We start from the raw sequence: 15,397 nt of genomic DNA, 5'->3' as shown, positions 1-15,397 counted from the left end.
TGATGTGAATTTCGGCTCATACCGTGTGGGGAAATGTGAATTGTAGCTCATACCATGTGGGGTAATGTAAATTTCGGCTCATACTGTGTGGTGTAATATGAAGTTCGGCTCATACCATGTGGGGTAATGTGAATTTTGGCTCATACCATGTGGGGTAATGTGAATTTTGGCTCATACTGTGTGCTATAATGTGAATTTCGGCTCATACCGTGTGGGGTAATGTGAATTTCGGCTCATACCGTGTGCTATAATGTGAAAGGGGCACCAGTACTAGATAGTATATGGGGTCCTACTACACTGAAGGAAACGCCCCTATTGAGTGACCACGCCCCCTTCTCCGGAGCGTGCGCTGAAGGCGCGTGCATAATTGCTATCTACACTCTTTCATTCCCCCTTCAAAAATTCAACTTTGACCACTGCACCTACATCTATACATACACACCCTGACATCTTTATATACAGTGACACTGGTGGCATGTGCACATACTTTCCTTTTGTAGTTTTTTTTTTTTTTTGGGGGGGGGGCGCCATTATTGATCTTGCCCTGGGCTCCAAAAATCCTAGCTACGCCTCTGGTGTGATTGGTGTTTAACAAGTTAAGCAATAAAAAGGTAGGTTGTTAGATGTTTTTGAGATGTAAGAATTACATACATGAGTTGTAATCCATAGTAGTTAGGATGGGATGACAGTCAGACTGGCAACAGTGGCATCCCGGCATTCAAAGTCCTGGCAGATACCGGTATTTTAGCACTAACCTACCTCTGCCGCAGCCTAACCCTAATCATCCCCTCCCGCAGCCTAGCCCTAACCCTCCTGATGCGATGGGTTTTCTGAAGAATCCATTTGCACAGCCGATCGCAAGGAGATTGACAGGAAGAAGGCGTTTATGGGTGTCAACTGACCGTTTTCTGGGAGTGTTTGGAAAAATGCAGGCGTGTCCAGGCGTTTGCAGGGCGGGTGTCTGACGTCAATTCCGGGACCAAAAAGACTGAAGTGATCGTATGGGCTGAGTAAGTCCAGAGCTACTCAGAAACTGCAAAAAACGTTTTGGTCCCGCTCAGCTGCACACGCGTTCGCACACTTGCAAAGTGAAAATACACTCCCCCGTGGGCGGCGACTATGCGTTTGCACGGCTGCTAAAAGTAGCTAGCGAGCGATCAACTCGGAATGACCCCCTATATCCAGTAGCTGAATTAAAGAAATTAGGGCAAAGATCAAGTTCAGAAAGTGAGCAAGATGATATATTTGCAGATAATCAGTGACTAACTCTAACCCTAAACCTAACCCTAACCTCAGTACTTACCATTGGGATTCTGACTGCTGAGATACCGCTGTCGATAATGTGACCATCAGGATTTCAACTGCCGGGATCCTGACAGCACCCCATTAGCATAATAAGTATATATCTAATGAGATAATTAGTAAATGAGATTTGTACACTAAGTTTTACTTAATAGTAATTATTAGATTGTGATTCATAGACTGCATGTACAGGACTCAGAAGCAGAAATATCAGAAGTACTGTATAACATCCAAAGATTAAAATGGACAATTGTTCTATGAGAGTATGATTAACAGTTATGATAGACATCTTCCAAGTGCAGGTTCCTTTGATTCTAATGTTTTATAAATGTACAAATTGAGATTATAAATTGCTAAATAAGAAAACAAAGATCCTTATTATGTATTTTTTTGGCATTATGGAAAAATGGTCTCACAGCTGGAAATTATTGGCAGCATCAAACAGTAATATACAGCCACCTGGTTCTAAAATTACAGAACAGGGAAGTTTGTCACCTCCTTATTACCAACCCAAAACTACTGGATTATGGGGGTCATTCCGAGTTGATCGCTCGCTGACATTTTTCGCAGCGCAGCAAACAGGTTACTACTGCACATGTGCGCAGGTGTGTTGTACGGGTACAAAGCGAATCGTTGCAGGGCGATGGGTTTTCTGAAGAATCCATTCGCACAGCCGATCGCAAGGAGATTGACAGGAAGAAGGCGTTTATGGGTGTCAACTGACCGTTTTCTGGGAGTGTTTGGAAAAATGCAGGCGTGTCCAGGCGTTTGCAGGGCGGGTGTCTGACGTCAATTCCGGGACCAAAAAGACTGAAGAGATCGTATGGGCTGAGTAAGTCCAGAGCTACTCAGAAACTGCAAAAAACTTTTTCGTCCCGCTCAGCTGCACACGCGTTCACACACTTGCAAAGTGAAAATACACTCCCCCGTGGGCGGCGACTATGCGTTTGCACGGCTGCTAAAAGTAGCTAGCGAGCGATCAACTCGGAATGATCCCCTATATCCAGTAGCTGAATTAAAGAAATTAGGGCAAAGATCAAGTTCAGAAAGTGAGCAAGATGATATATTTGCAGATAATCAGTTGGAGTTTGCGATTCAGAAATTAAAGTAGATGCAGTTAGTAGATCAGGGTGTAGTTGTGGGTTAAATACCATTAGGTGGTACAGTGGTGAAACCTACTGTTAGGCTCCACAGCAGGGAAAAGTGGGGTGTGTGAAATGTGCACACAATATAGCAAAGTCAGTTAAAAAATATGAGGAAAGACAACCAGTTCAATTTTATGATCCAGTGACAGTCAACAGTGACATAACTCGATATTTTTGTGCCCTGTGCCAGAAAAATAAATCATGCCCCCTCTTCCACAATGTCCAAAATAGGATCAGTGCGCGCCGAAGGCACATGTCAAATATATAGGGATGTGTCTTTATGGGGAAGGGGCGTGGCCACAGAATAGTACCAATTCATATTACACTGCACAGTAGCGTCCTTTATTCACATTACATCGTACAGTTGTGTACAGTATTCTCATTACACCACACAGTAGTGCCCCTTATACACATTACATCATGGTAAAACCCATTACACAAAGTACATCACAGTAGAGCCCCTGATGCACATGCCAAGTAGCGCTTCAGATATATCTTATGCCCGGTAGATCCAACATTATGTCAGGTAGAGCCCCTGATACACATTATGCCAGCTATAGCCCACATTATGCCAGGTAGAGCCCCTGATACACAATATGCCAGCTAGAGCCCCTTATACACATAATGCCAGGTAGAGTTCACATTATACATATAGATTGGTAAATGCTCAATTAGCTTAGTGATATCATTCAGGTGCTCGAAAGGAAGGGGTATTTCTGAGCAAGAAAAAAAGCAATTGTTTCCCCAGCACACTGAATGGATAACAGTAACCAGATATAAATCCCACATGATAATAGAATTCAGAGATCTTCGTTACACATATTTGCGCAAATGTGTGGTTAAGCCCCAAAGCCGCATCAAGGCCTCTCTGTATATTTGGGGTCCCTAGCGCTATATCTAGGTGCAGGGTGTGGCACCCCAAAACACCAGAATGAGCCAGAAAGCACAGCGTGACATACCAGTGTAAAAAACTATAGTGTTAATAAATTAGTATTTAGGAAGCCGAAGCTATAGAGAGGGTGATACAAACATGAAATGTAATTAAAATAGAGAAATAGTGTTAGAAAATTAATAAGTGAAAAGTGTTAATAGAATGTAAAGGTATGCCACACTAAAGCCATCCAGCTCAGCCAGTCCAGAGGCACCACACCTCACACCTCCATTACCCCAATCTGGGTCTAATATTAACCAGCAAGGAGTCACATGATAATGGCTCCTTACTAAAATATGCCTAAGCTAAGAGCTACTTACCTTGGAGCAACCCCATAATGCTCCATGTGGCATGTCAGGGCCTGCACCTCCTCCTAATGCAGAAACCTCTCTGCCTCTCACAACAGACATATAGATTGGTAAATGCTCAATTAGCTAATGGGCCCTACTCACTGGCCGAGGTGCCCGACGGCCGATACGGCCGACGAGCGACCCGGCGGCGGGGGGGGCAGTGACGGGGGGAGTGAAGCTTCTTCACTCCCCCCGTCACCCGGCTCCATAGACGTGCAGGCAAATATGGACGAGATCGTCCATATTGGCCTGCATGCACAGCCGACAGGAGACCAGCGATGAACGAGCGCGGGGACGCGCATCGTTCATCGCTTAAGTCTCCACACTGAAAGATATGAACGAGATCTCGTTCATTTATGAACGAGATCGTTCATATCTTTCAAAATATCGGCCAGTGTGTAGGGCCCATTAGTGATATCATTCAGGTGCTCGAAAGGAAGGGGTATTTCTGAGCAAGAAAAAAAGCAATTGTTTCCCCAGCACACTGAATGGATAACAGTAACCAGATATAAATCCCACATGATAATAGAATTCAGAGATCTTCGTTACACATATTTGCGCAAATGTGTGGTTAAGCCCCAAAGCCGCATCAAGGCCTCGCTGTATATTTGGGGTCCCTAGCACTATATCTAGGTGCAGGGTGTGGCACCCCAAAACACCAGAATGAGCCAGAAAGCACAGCGTGACATACCAGTGTAAAAAACTATAGTGTTAATAAATTAGTATTTAGGAAGCCGAAGCTATAGAGAGGGTGATACAAACATGAAATGTAATTAAAATAGAGAAATAGTGTTAGAAAATTAATAAGTGAAAAGTGTTAATAGAATGTAAAGGTATGCCACACTAAAGCCATCCAGCTCAGCCAGTCCAGAGGCACCACACCTCACACCTCCATTACCCCAATCTGGGTCTAATATTAACCAGCAAGGAGTCACATGATAATGGCTCCTTACTAAAATATGTCTAAGCTAAGAGCTACTTACCTTGGAGCAACCCCATAATGCTCCATGTGGCATGTCAGGGCCTGCACCTCCTCCTAATGCAGAAACCTCTCTGCCTCTCACAACAGACATATAGATTGGTAAATGCTCAATTAGCTAATGGGCCCTACTCACTGGCCGAGGTGCCCGACGGCCGATACGGCCGACGAGCGACCCGGCGGCGGGGGGGGCAGTGACGGGGGGAGTGAAGCTTCTTCACTCCCCCCGTCACCCGGCTCCATAGACGTGCAGGCAAATATGGACGAGATCGTCCATATTGGCCTGCATGCACAGCCGACAGGAGACCAGCGATGAACGAGCGCGGGGACGCGCATCGTTCATCGCTTAAGTCTCCACACTGAAAGATATGAACGAGATCTCGTTCATTTATGAACGAGATCGTTCATATCTTTCAAAATATCGGCCAGTGTGTAGGGCCCATTAGTGATATCATTCAGGTGCTCGAAAGGAAGGGGTATTTCTGAGCAAGAAAAAAAGCAATTGTTTCCCCAGCACACTGAATGGATAACAGTAACCAGATATAAATCCCACATGATAATAGAATTCAGAGATCTTCGTTACACATATTTGCGCAAATGTGTGGTTAAGCCCCAAAGCCGCATCAAGGCCTCGCTGTATATTTGGGGTCCCTAGCGCTATATCTAGGTGCAGGGTGTGGCACCCCAAAACACCAGAATGAGCCAGAAAGCACAGCGTGACATACCAGTGTAAAAAACTATAGTGTTAATAAATTAGTATTTAGGAAGCCGAAGCTATAGAGAGGGTGATACAAACATGAAATGTAATTAAAATAGAGAAATAGTGTTAGAAAATTAATAAGTGAAAAGTGTTAATAGAATGTAAAGGTATGCCACACTAAAGCCATCCAGCTCAGCCAGTCCAGAGGCACCACACCTCACACCTCCATTACCCCAATCTGGGTCTAATATTAACCAGCAAGGAGTCACATGATAATTAGAGATGAGCGCCTGAAATTTTTCGGGTTTTGCGTTTTGGTTTTGGGTTCGGTTCCGCGGCCGTGTTTTGGGTTCGAACGCGTTTTGGCAAAACCTCACCGAATTTTTTTTGTCGGATTCGGGTGTGTTTTGGATTCGGGTGTTTTTTTCAAAAAACACTAAAAAACAGCTTAAATCATAGAATTTGGGGGTCATTTTGATCCCAAAGTATTATTAACCTCAAAAACCATAATTTACACTCATTTTCAGTCTATTCTGAATACCTCACACCTCACAATATTATTTTTAGTCCTAAAATTTGCACCGAGGTCGCTGTGTGAGTAAGATAAGCGACCCTAGTGGCCGACACAAACACCGGGCCCATCTAGGAGTGGCACTGCAGTGTCACGCAGGATGTCCCTTCCAAAAAACCCTCCCCAAACAGCACATGACGCAAAGAAAAAAAGAGGCGCAATGAGGTAGCTGTGTGAGTAAGATTAGCGACCCTAGTGGCCGACACAAACACCGGGCCCATCTAGGAGTGGCACTGCAGTGTCACGCAGGATGGCCCTTCCAAAAAACCCTCCCCAAACAGCACATGACGCAAAGAAAAAAAGAGGCGCAATGAGGTAGCTGTGTGAGTAAGATTAGCGACCCTAGTGGCCGACACAAACACCGGGCCCATCTAGGAGTGGCACTGCAGTGTCACGCAGGATGTCCCTTCCAAAAAACCCTCCCCAAACAGCACATGACGCAAAGAAAAAAAGAGGCGCAATGAGGTAGCTGTGTGAGTAAGATTAGCGACCCTAGTGGCCGACACAAACACCGGGCCCATCTAGGAGTGGCACTGCAGTGTCACGCAGGATGTCCCTTCCAAAAAACCCTCCCCAAACAGCACATGACGCAAAGAAAAAAAGAGGCGCAATGAGGTAGCTGACTGTGTGAGTAAGATTAGCGACCCTAGTGGCCGACACAAACACCGGGCCCATTTAGGAGTGGCACTGCAGTATCACGCAGGATGTCCCTTCCAAAAAACCCTCCCCAATCAGCACATGATGCAAAGAAAAAGAAAAGAAAAAAGAGGTGCAAGATGGAATTGTCCTTGGGCCCTCCCACCCACCCTTATGTTGTATAAACAAAACAGGACATGCACACTTTAACCAACCCATCATTTCAGTGACAGGGTCTGCCACACGACTGTGACTGATATGACGGGTTGGTTTGGACCCCCCCCAAAAAAGAAGCAATTAATCTCTCCTTGCACAAACTGGCTCTACAGAGGCAAGATGTCCACCTCATCATCACCCTCCGATATATCACCGTGTACATCCCCCTCCTCACAGATTATCAATTCGTCCCCACTGGAATCCACCATCTCAGCTCCCTGTGTACTTTGTGGAGGCAATTGCTGCTGGTCAATGTCTCCGCGGAGGAATTGATTATAATTCATTTTAATGAACATCATCTTCTCCACATTTTCTGGATGTAACCTCGTACGCCGATTGCTGACAAGGTGAGCGGCGGCACTAAACACTCTTTCGGAGTACACACTTGTGGGAGGGCAACTTAGGTAGAATAAAGCCAGTTTGTGCAAGGGCCTCCAAATTGCCTCTTTTTCCTGCCAGTATAAGTACGGACTGTGTGACGTGCCTACTTGGATGCGGTCACTCATATAATCCTCCACCATTCTATCAATGTTGAGAGAATCATATGCAGTGACAGTAGACGACATGTCCGTAATCGTTGTCAGGTCCTTCAGTCCGGACCAGATGTCAGCATCAGCAGTCGCTCCAGACTGCCCTGCATCACCGCCAGCGGGTGGGCTCGGAATTCTGAGCCTTTTCCTCGCACCCCCAGTTGCGGGAGAATGTGAAGGAGGAGATGTTGACAGGTCGCGTTCCGCTTGACTTGACAATTTTGTCACCAGCAGGTCTTTCAACCCCAGCAGACTTGTGTCTGCCGGAAAGAGAGATCCAAGGTAGGCTTTAAATCTAGGATCGAGCACGGTGGCCAAAATGTAGTGCTCTGATTTCAACAGATTGACCACCCGTGAATCCTTGTTAAGCGAATTAAGGGCTCCATCCACAAGTCCCACATGCCTAGCGGAATCGCTCCGTGTTAGCTCCTCCTTCAATGTCTCCAGCTTCTTCTGCAAAAGCCTGATGAGGGGAATGACCTGACTCAGGCTGGCAGTGTCTGAACTGACTTCACGTGTGGCAAGTTCAAAGGGTATCAGAACCTTGCACAACGTTGAAATCATTCTCCACTGCGCTTGAGACAGGTGCATTCCACCTACTATATCGTGCTCAATTGTATAGGCTTGAATGGCCTTTTGCTGCTCCTCCAACCTCTGAAGCATATAGAGGGTTGAATTCCACCTCGTTACCACTTCTTGCTTCAGATGATGGCAGGGCAGGTTCAGTAGTTTTTGGTGGTGCTCCAGTCTTCTGTACGTGGTGCCTGTACGCCGAAAGTGTCCCGCAATTCTTCTGGCCACCGACAGCATCTCTTGCACGCCCCTGTCGTTTTTTAAAAAATTCTGCACCACCAAATTCAAGGTATGTGCAAAACATGGGACGTGCTGGAATTTGCCCATATTTAATGCACACACAATATTGCTGGCGTTGTCCGATGCCACAAATCCACAGGAGAGTCCAATTGGGGTAAGCCATTCCGCGATGATCTTCCTCAGTTGCCGTAAGAGGTTTTCAGCTGTGTGCGTATTCTGGAAAGCGGTGATACAAAGCGTAGCCTGCCTAGGAAAGAGTTGGCGTTTGCGAGATGCTGCTACTGGTGCCGCCGCTGCTGTTCTTGCGGCGGGAGTCCATACATCTACCCAGTGGGCTGTCACAGTCATATAGTCCTGACCCTGCCCTGCTCCACTTGTCCACATGTCCGTGGTTAAGTGGACATTGGGTACAACTGCATTTTTTAGGACACCGGTGAGTCTTTTTCTGACGTCCGTGTACATTCTCAGTATCGCCTGCCTAGAGAAGTGGAACCTAGATGGTATTTGGTAACGGGGGCACACTGCCTCAATAAATTGTCTAGTTCCCTGTGAACTAACGGCGGATACCGGACGCACGTCTAACACCAACATAGTTGTCAAGGCCTCAGTTATCCGCTTTGCAGCAGGATGACTGCTGTGATATTTCATCTTCCTCGCAAAGGACTGTTGAACAGTCAATTGCTTACTGGAAGTAGTACAAGTGGGCTTACGACTTCCCCTCTGGGATGACCATCGACTCCCAGCAGCAACAACAGCAGCGCCAGCAGCAGTAGGCGTTACACGCAAGGATGCATCGGAGGAATCCCAGGCAGGAGAGGAATCGTCAGAATTGCCAGTGACATGGCCTGCAGGACTATTGGCATTCCTGGGGAAGGAGGAACTTGACACTGAGGGAGTTGGTGGGGTGGTTTGCGTGAGCTTGGTTACAAGAGGAAGGGATTTACTGGTCAGTGGACTGCTTCCGCTGTCACCCAAAGTTTTTGAACTTGTCACTGACTTATTATGAATGCGCTGCAGGTGACGTATAAGGGAGGATGTTCCGAGGTGGTTAACGTCCTTACCCCTACTTATTACAGCTTGACAAAGGGAACACACTGCTTGACACCTGTTGTCCGCATTTCTGGTTAAATACCTCCACACCGAAGAGCTGATTTTTTTGGTATTTTCACCTGGCATGTCAACGGCCATATTCCTCCCACGGACAACAGGTGTCTCCCCGGGTGCCTGACTTAAACAAACCACCTCACCATCAGAATCCTCCTGGTCAATTTCCTCCCCAGCGCCAGCAACACCCATATCCTCCTCATCCTGGTGTACTTCAACACTGACATCTTCAATCTGACTATCAGGAACTGGACTGCGGGTGCTCCTTCCAGCACTTGCAGGGGGCGTGCAAATGGTGGAAGGCGCATGCTCTTCACGTCCAGTGTTGGGAAGGTCAGGCATCGCAACCGACACAATTGGACTCTCCTTGTGGATTTGGGATTTCGAAGAATGCACAGTTCTTTGCTGTGCTGCTTTTGCCAGCTTGAGTCTTTTCATTTTTCTAGCGAGAGGCTGAGTGCTTCCATCCTCATGTGAAGCTGAACCACTAGCCATGAACATAGGCCAGGGCCTCTGCCGTTCCTTGCCACTCCGTGTCGTAAATGGCATATTGGCAAGTTTACGCTTCTCCTCCGACAATTTTATTTTAGGTTTTGGAGTCCTTTTTTTTCTGATATTTGGTGTTTTGGATTTGACATGCTCTGTACTATGACATTGGGCATCGGCCTTGGCAGACGACGTTGCTGGCATTTCATCGTCTCGGCCATGACTAGTGGCAGCAGCTTCAGCACGAGGTGGAAGTGGATCTTGATCTTTCCCTAATTTTGGAACCTCAACATTTTTGTTCTCCATATTTTAATAGGCACAACTAAAAGGCACCTCAGGTAAACAATGGAGATGGATACTAGTATACAATTATGGACTGCCTGCCGAGTGCAGACACAGAGGTAGCCACAGCCGTGAACTACCGTACTGTACTGTGTCTGCTGCTAATATAGACTGGTTGATAAAGAGATGTCTATGTAACTATGTATGTATAAAGAAGAAAGAAAAAAAAACCACGGTTAGGTGGTATACAATTATGGATGGACTGCCTGCCGAGTGCAGACACAGAGGTAGCCACAGCCGTGAACTACCGTACTGTACTGTGTCTGCTGCTAATAATATAGACTGGTTGATAAAGAGATGTCGTAGTAGTATGTATGTATAAAGAAGAAAGAAAAAAAAACCACGGTTAGGTGGTATACAATTATGGACGGACTGCCTGCCGAGTGCAGACACAGAGGTAGCCACAGCCGTGAACTACCGTACTGTACTGTGTCTGCTGCTAATATAGACTGGTTGATAAAGAGATGTCTATGTAACTATGTATGTATAAAGAAGAAAGAAAAAAAAACCATGGTTAGGTGGTATACAATTATGGACGGACTGCCTGCCGAGTGCAGACACAGAGGTAGCCACAGCCGTGAACTACCGTACTGTACTGTGTCTGCTGCTAATATAGACTGGTTGATAAAGAGATGTCTATGTAACTATGTATGTATAAAGAAGAAAGAAAAAAAAAACACGGTTAGGTGGTATACAATTATGGACGGACTGCCTGCCGAGTGCAGACACAGAGGTAGCCACAGCCGTGAACTACCGTACTGTACTGTGTCTGCTGCTAATATAGACTGGTTGATAAAGAGATGTCTATGTAACTATGTATGTATAAAGAAGAAAGAAAAAAAAAACCACGGTTAGGTGGTATACAATTATGGACGGACTGCCTGCCGAGTGCAGACACAGAGGTAGCCACAGCCGTGAACTACCGTACTGTACTGTGTCTGCTGCTAATATAGACTGGTTGATAAAGAGATGTCTATGTAACTATGTATGTATAAAGAAGAAAGAAAAAAAAACCACGGTTAGGTGGTATACAATTATGGACGGACTGCCTGCCGAGTGCAGACACAGAGGTAGCCACAGCCGTGAACTACCGTACTGTACTGTGTCTGCTGCTAATATAGACTGGTTGATAAAGAGATGTCTATGTAACTATGTATGTATAAAAAAGAAAGAAAAAAAAAACACGGTTAGGTGGTATACAATTATGGACGGACTGCCTGCCGAGTGCAGACACAGAGGTAGCCACAGCCGTGAACTACCGTACTGTACTGTGTCTGCTGCTAATATAGACTGGTTGATAAAGAGATGTCGTAGTAGTATGTATGTATAAAGAAGAAAAAAAAACCACGGTTAGGTGGTATACAATTATGGACGGACTGCCTGCCGAGTGCAGACACAGAGGTAGCCACAGCCGTGAACTACCGTACTGTGTCTGCTGCGACTGGATGATAAATGATATAAAAAATATATATATATCACTACTGCAGCCGGACAGGTATATATTATATATTATATAATGACGGACCTGCTGGACACTGTCTGTCAGCAGAATGAGTTTTATTTTTATAGAATAAAAAAAACAACAACACACAAGTGAAGTCACACGACGAGTGTTTAACTTTTTCAGGCAATCACAATATAAGTATACTACTAACTATACTGGTGGTCAGTGTGGTCAGGTCACTGGTCAGTCACACTGGCAGTGGCACTCCTGCAGCAAAAGTGTGCACTGTTTAATTTTAATATAATATTATGTACTCCTGGCTCCTGCTATAACCTATAACTGGCACTGCAGTGCTCCCCAGTCTCCCCCACAATTATAAGCTGTGTGAGCTGAGCAGTCAGACAGATATATAATATATATAGATGATGCAGCACACTGGGCTGAGCCTGAGCAGTGCACACAGATATGGTATGTGACTGAGTCACTGTGTGTATCGCTTTTTTCAGGCAGAGAACGGATATATTAAATAAACTGCACTGTCTGGTGGTCACTCACTATATAATATTATGTACTCCTGGCTCCTGCTATAACCTATAACTGGCACTGCAGTGCTCCCCAGTCTCCCCCACAATTATAAGCTGTGTGAGCTGAGCAGTCAGACAGATATATAATATATATAGATGATGCAGCACACTGGGCTGAGCCTGAGCAGTGCACACAGATATGGTATGTGACTGAGTCACTGTGTGTATCGCTTTTTTCAGGCAGAGAACGGATATATTAAATAAACTGCACTGTCTGGTGGTCACTCACTAGTAAACTCTCTGCACTCTCTACACTTCTACAGTACTCCTCCTAGTCCTAAGCTCCAGTAAATCTCTCTCTCTTATAATCTAAATGGAGAGGACGCCAGCCACGTCCTCTCACTATCAATCTCAATGCACGTGTGAAAATGGCGGCGACGCGCGGCTCCTTATATAGAATCCGAGTCTCGCGAGAATCCGACAGCGTCATGATGACGTTCGGGCGCGCTCGGGTTAACCGAGCAAGGCGGGAGGATCCGAGTCTGCTCGGACCCGTGAAAAAAACCATGAAGTTCGGGCGGGTTCGGATTCAGAGAAACCGAACCCGCTCATCTCTAATGATAATGGCTCCTTACTAAAATATGTCTAAGCTAAGAGCTACTTACCTTGGAGCAACCCCATAATGCTCCATGTGGCATGTCAGGGCCTGCACCTCCTCCTAATGCAGAAACCTCTCTGCCTCTCACAACAGACATATAGATTGGTAAATGCTCAATTAGCTTAGTGATATCATTCAGGTGCTCGAAAGGAAGGGGTATTTCTGAGCAAGAAAAAAAGCAATTGTTTCCCCAGCACACTGAATGGATAACAGTAACCAGATATAAATCCCACATGATAATAGAATTCAGAGATCTTCGTTACACATATTTGCGCAAATGTGTGGTTAAGCCCCAAAGCCGCATCAAGGCCTCTCTGTATATTTGGGGTCCCTAGCGCTATATCTAGGTGCAGGGTGTGGCACCCCAAAACACCAGAATGAGCCAGAAAGCACAGCGTGACATACCAGTGTAAAAAACTATAGTGTTAATAAATTAGTATTTAGGAAGCCGAAGCTATAGAGAGGGTGATACAAACATGAAATGTAATTAAAATAGAGAAATAGTGTTAGAAAATTAATAAGTGAAAAGTGTTAATAGAATGTAAAGGTATGCCACACTAAAGCCATCCAGCTCAGCCAGTCCAGAGGCACCACACCTCACACCTCCATTACCCCAATCTGGGTCTAATATTAACCAGCAAGGAGTCACATGATAATGGCTCCTTACTAAAATATGTCTAAGCTAAGAGCTACTTACCTTGGAGCAACCCCATAATGCTCCATGTGGCATGTCAGGGGTGCACCTCCTCCTAATGCAGAAACCTCTCTGCCTCTCACAACAGACATATAGATTGGTAAATGCTCAATTAGCTTAGTGATATCATTCAGGTGCTCGAAAGGAAGGGGTATTTCTGAGCAAGAAAAAAAGCAATTGTTTCCCCAGCACACTGAATGGATAACAGTAACCAGATATAAATCCCACATGATAATAGAATTCAGAGATCTTCGTTACACATATTTGCGCAAATGTGTGGTTAAGCCCCAAAGCCGCATCAAGGCCTCTCTGTATATTTGGGGTCCCTAGCGCTATATCTAGGTGCAGGGTGTGGCACCCCAAAACACCAGAATGAGCCAGAAAGCACAGCGTGACATACCAGTGTAAAAAACTATAGTGTTAATAAATTAGTATTTAGGAAGCCGAAGCTATAGAGAGGGTGATACAAACATGAAATGTAATTAAAATAGAGCAATAGTGTTAGAAAATTAATAAGTGAAAAGTGTTAATAGAATGTAAAGGTATGCCACACTAAAGCCATCCAGCTCAGCCAGTCCAGAGGCACCACACCTCACACCTCCATTACCCCAATCTGGGTCTAATATTAACCAGCAAGGAGTCACATGATAATGGCTCCTTACTAAAATATGTCTAAGCTAAGAGCTACTTACCTTGGAGCAACCCCATAATGCTCCATGTGGCATGTCAGGGCCTGCACCTCCTCCTAATGCAGAAACCTCTCTGCCTCTCACAACAGACATATAGATTGGTAAATGCTCAATTAGCTTAGTGATATCATTCAGGTGCTCGAAAGGAAGGGGTATTTCTGAGCAAGAAAAAAAGCAATTGTTTCCCCAGCACACTGAATGGATAACAGTAACCAGATATAAATCCCACATGATAATAGAATTCAGAGATCTTCGTTACACATATTTGCGCAAATGTGTGGTTAAGCCCCAAAGCCGCATCAAGGCCTCTCTGTATATTTGGGGTCCCTAGCGCTATATCTAGGTGCAGGGTGTGGCACCCCAAAACACCAGAATGAGCCAGAAAGCACAGCGTGACATACCAGTGTAAAAAACTATAGTGTTAATAAATTAGTATTTAGGAAGCCGAAGCTATAGAGAGGGTGATACAAACATGAAATGTAATTAAAATAGAGAAATAGTGTTAGAAAATTAATAAGTGAAAAGTGTTAATAGAATGTAAAGGTATGCCACACTAAAGCCATCCAGCTCAGCCAGTCCAGAGGCACCACACCTCACACCTCCATTACCCCAATCTGGGTCTAATATTAACCAGCAAGGAGTCACATGATAATGGCTCCTTACTAAAATATGTCTAAGCTAAGAGCTACTTACCTTGGAGCAACCCCATAATGCTCCATGTGGCATGTCAGGGCCTGCACCTCCTCCTAATGCAGAAACCTCTCTGCCTCTCACAACAGACATATAGATTGGTAAATGCTCAATTAGCTTAGTGATATCATTCAGGTGCTCGAAAGGAAGGGGTATTTCTGAGCAAGAAAAAAAGCAATTGTTTCCCCAGCACACTGAATGGATAACAGTAACCAGATATAAATCCCACATGATAATAGAATTCAGAGATCTTCGTTACACATATTTGCGCAAATGTGTGGTTAAGCCCCAAAGCCGCATCAAGGCCTCTCTGTATATTTGGGGTCCCTAGCGCTATATCTAGGTGCAAGGTGTGGCACCCCAAAACACCAGAATGAGCCAGAAAGCACAGCGTGACATACCAGTGTAAAAAACTATAGTGTTAATAAATTAGTATTTAGGAAGCCGAAGCTATAGAGAGGGTGATACAAACATGAAATGTAATTAAAATAGAGAAATAGTGTTAGAAAATTAATAAGTGAAAAGTGTTAATAGAATGTAAAGGTATGCCACACTAAAGCCATCCAGCTCAGCCAGTCCAGAGGCACCACACC

The sequence above is a fragment of the Pseudophryne corroboree genome, chromosome 4 (genome assembly GCF_028390025.1).
Source record: "Pseudophryne corroboree isolate aPseCor3 chromosome 4, aPseCor3.hap2, whole genome shotgun sequence".
Taxonomy (NCBI): Eukaryota; Metazoa; Chordata; class Amphibia; order Anura; family Myobatrachidae; genus Pseudophryne; species Pseudophryne corroboree.
The sequence above is the reverse complement of the archived record's forward strand: the minus strand, read 5'-3'. Positions refer to the sequence as shown.